Source organism: Octopus bimaculoides, chromosome 4 (assembly GCF_046866305.1).
Source record: "Octopus bimaculoides isolate indiv1 chromosome 4, ASM4686630v1, whole genome shotgun sequence".
Lineage (NCBI taxonomy): Eukaryota > Metazoa > Mollusca > Cephalopoda > Octopoda > Octopodidae > Octopus > Octopus bimaculoides.
Window position 1 is genome coordinate 126631835 of NC_142931.1, and position 5000 is coordinate 126636834.

Genomic DNA, 5000 nt, shown 5'->3' on the forward strand with positions numbered 1-5000 from the left:
CGCACACACACATGCACACACACACACACACACACGCATGCATAAATATATGAATACATACATACATTTACATATCTACGTTCATATGTATATGGAATTGTGCTTGGGGGATGTGCGTTTTTGTATATTTTTATGTGTATGTAAGAGATAGAGAGGGATAAAGAAAGTGTGTGTGTGTGTGTGTGTGTGTGTGTGTGTGTGTGTGTGTGTGTGCGTGTGCGTGCGCGTGTGTGTGTGTGTGCGTGTGGAGAATGTGATCGAGAACGATGGTTAAACTTACAAACTCTTACGATAAACGTTGTTAAACAGTTCATAATTCATTAATTGTTACTAAGCATTTCTAAGTGAACACTTGGTCAATTATTCGATAACCACCATATAGAAATAATATCCACATTAACGTAATTAAAATGATAATTCTCTTTTTTTCCTCCTCTCCCTCTCCTCTTCTCTCTCACACGCCCTCTCCTTCCTCCTCACTTTCTTTGCCTGCCTCTACCTGTCTTTTTGTCTCTCCACCTTTCCCAATTTTCTCCGTCTATACATCTTTGACATAGATAAATGTATGTATGATTGTGTGAAAGAAATGCTATATATATGTGTGTGTGTGTGTGTGTGTGTGTGTGTGTGTGTGTGTGTGTGTGTGTGTGTGTGCGTGTGTGTATCTATCTATCTATCTATATATATATATATATATATATATATATATATTGGTTTCAAATTTTAGCACAAAGCCAGCAATTTGGGGGGAAAGGTGTATGCTGATTACATCGATTCTAGTGTTTAACTGGTACTTATTTCATAAAACCTGAAAGGGTGATAGGCAAAATGAACCTCAGCAGAATTTGAACAATCTGTGAGATGACATGGCTGACAAAGGGCTTCATACCAGCTCACTGTCCAGGGATGTTTTTCCGTCTAAGTGCACTGTATTCCAAGCCAACGCGCAGAAAACGTTGACAGGATATGGACCATTTGACTAAAACTAGTGAGAAAAATAGTCAGACAAAACTGGAGCCAGATACAACAGTCAAGCAGTAATATGTAACAGAGGCAATGTACACGTCCGCCTTCTCTGTCCGACCACAGATATAGCTTTCTATTTCTAGATGAGATTAACTCCCGTCCCAGTTACTATCAATCTGGAGATCCGGATCAAGCAAAATACTAAATGTTGCTACAGTGCCACAAAACTGTCCAATGGCATGGACTTTTCTCTCAGGTGTTAATATGCATACCTACAGACTTGTTACGGTTATTTATTTATTTATTTATTTTACTCTTTTCACCATTGGTATATCTTTGAACGGTACCGACAACCTCGAGGTTCATGATGGCTGATACAACCCTCTCGAGTCCTAACTGAAAGAGAATGCCTTTCAACTAATATTTCATGTTACTGCAGCAGTAGCTCACGAATCAGCACATACAGACGTGGGCAAAGGCCTGGAAGGTTCTTTTGAAAATCGAAATTGTTTTGCTTAAGTATAATTCGATTGAAACGTAGATATATACATACCTAATAATTTTCAGATCTATGTTCCAAACATTTTGCCAAGTAAATAATATATTGGGAATTAAACATAATTTGGGGAATTTAATATAAAAATTCTAATTTTCAAACTTTTGGCTACGACTGCCATTTTGTCAGACACTAAGTAGATACCATTGGATATTGAAATATACAACCTCTGAAAATGGCATGACCCCTGGCTTAAAAAAATAGTTATAAGTGATTCTGGCGACCGCTTTCGATTGACCCAAATTCATTAAAAACAACTCCGAGGCCCGGTTTGTTACCACCTTTTTCTAGACTGAATCACGAAATGAGTAGATTTTCTTTTTGTCGTGCAAGTCTGTGTCCTTCCGACCGTACTACCCAAACGTCAAGCGCCAACATCTTCTAGTCAAAACCTTAAATTTTGTATTCAATAATGTCAAAGGTCAAAGATTATTGATAACGTTACCCTATTTCGTGTCATTCATCAGCAATACTATCATTCTGTAACAAACTGAACTGTGGAATCTCCCGTGCTGCTGACAGGTATAGCTGTCTGCTGAGATATTGGGGAACAAGAGTGTTAAGGGCTTTATCGGTTTTCATCGCAGCGGCACGCATCTTCTGCCAAGATATGTCACGTCTGTAAAAATGATAGGATGGTCACGGCTACAAATGCAAATACTTTTATTTTTTTAATCGAAGATATACTCGATCAGTGTGGAGAAGATGGTAACATGCTCTGAAATGTTGGACGCTGGAGTGTCCAGCACTATACGGACACTTACAATATTGGAGAGTCCAGTACAAATTGATGCAAGATAAACCAAGTTTATAAAGTGAAGCGAGGTGGTTAATACTATTGGGGATCGATCTATGAAGACTGAAATACTAGACACTTAATATAATCGATGTAGAAACACTTACTCGAAAACATCATCGATCCTCTCTCTCTCTCTCTCTCTCTCTCTCTCTCTCTCTCTCTCTCTCTCTCTCTCTCTCTCTCTCTCTATCTCTCTCTCTCTGTCTCTCTCTCTCCCTTTCTCTTCTCTCACCTTTCTTTCTCTCTCTCTCTTCCTCCACACGCATACACAGACAAACATGTCCGTTTCTTTGTCTCTGTCTATTTCTGACCCTCTCGCACTTTTGCGTTCAATCTCATATTTTCCTTGTATCTTTCGGACTCACTTTTCCTTCCGTCATTGTTTCCCCTTTCCAACAGCATATATATATATATATGTGTGTGTGTGTGTGTGTGTGTGTGTGTGTGTGTGTATGTATGTATATATCTGTATATATATATATGTACACACACACACACACACACACACACACACACACACACATATATACATATATATATATATATATATATATATATATATATATATATATATATATATATATATATATATATACATGCATATATATAAATATAAGTATGTATGTATATATATACGTGGGCTTGAGAGTGTGTATTATGTATGTATATGCGCATTGTCCAGAAAGCGAAAGAAACAGTGAGACGCATACAGAAACACAAACAGATAGGCAGACAATGTGATTTGGCTGCTGTGAAACCATATAAACCCTACCCAAAACAAGACAGAGATCAATAATTACACGTATATGACCAACTACTTAACATCGTGTTTTCTGTGTATTGATCTGTTAAATAGGTGTAGTAATTGGTTTAAAGTACAGTTGCTAATTGTTAGGAGATATAGAGTTATAGGAAGAACATATTAAATTATATGTATGTACTTACGTATGCATATTTATCTATGCATCTATCTACCTAGCTATCTATCTATCTAATTATTTATTATTTGTGTTATATATATATATATATATATATATATATATATATATATATATATATATATATATATATATATAACACAAATAATAAATGAGTATATGCATATATACGTACAGGTATGTGCATACCTACGTCTACCTGTATATATAGGTGCATATCTGGGTACAGGACATTGCAAACAAAACGTAGACAAGAAAATAATAATAACCAGAGTACAGAAAACACACAAGCCACATAGAAAACATTTTCCGTCATCAGCTACCCCCATTTTAACACCGGCGTTTCGAAGAGTTGGGCAGGACGCATCGTTAAAACGGCTCTTCCCATGGACCGCAAATTAAATTTGTATACACAAATTAAACTTGTGCCATGGAAGAATGTAGTGGCGGCCAAAAAAACAAGACAGGAAAACAAACGAAAAAGAAAACAAGACAGGAAAACAAACGGAAAAGAAAACAAGACAGGAAAACAAACGGAAAAGGCTATGCGGCCAGACGTGAAAAATTATGTGTATATGAACGCTGTGAGGTACGAACTGAGAGTAGGGACGAAGTAAGTTCGCGTGTTTGCTCGGCGATAGCCAAGGAAGAAAAGGATTAGTGACCGGAAGTATGTGACCAGGCAGGGGTAAGGAAGAGAGAGAGAGAGAGAGTGGTAGAGGGAGAAACAAAGGGAGGAAGTAGAAGAATAGGTGAGCAACGAGAGAAAGAGAGGAAGAGAGGAATATAGTAGTAACAGAAGGAAATATATATATATATATATATATATATATATATATATATATATATATATATATATATATACATATATATATATATATATATATATATATATATATATATATATATTGCATCTTGTATTTCATGTCATTGTAGGAAACCTCTCAGGGGCGTGAATCTCGGGTCGCGAGATTAACATCCAGTTTTGATGAAGTATGTACGTGCCTATGTAAGTATATGTATATATTATACACACATAAACACACAGACAAACATAATATGGGTGGCTTATTAGCAATTTAACAACCAAAAATCAGATTTATAGACGCCTCAACACACACACGCACACACACACACACACATATATATATGTATATATATATTTAAATATAAATATACATATATATATATATATATATATATGCATATATATATATATATATATATATATATATATATATATATATATATATATATATATATATATATATATATATATATATATATATATATATCAATAGAGGGGTCACAAAATTGACAGAGGGTAGTGACTAGCACCGCTTTTGCTAAAGATAAGAGTTAAACCAACTCAAAGCCACAAGCGCATTGTCTTAAGCGACTAACAAAGGGAGCTAAGTCCCCAGCGTACATAGCGGGTTCACGATTTCGAATTTTGATGTAGATCATCTTAATCCTCATCAGTGGCTCTTAACGCCTAAGGATCAACTCAGCAGCCTCTGTTAGTCTCATAAGAAAAACCGCTGAAAACGTGTAAAAGTGTAAAAATGATCGATGATGTTCGACGGTGAGCCTTTGTAATGTCCATTGTTTTCGTCTTCTCCATACTAATTTTCAGATCATTTTTTTCTGTATTCTGTTCTAGTTATGACGTGAGCTGTTGTAGGCTTTTATCACTTTTAGTGAGCAGGACTTCATCAGCAAAGCTAAGATCCTTCAGTCT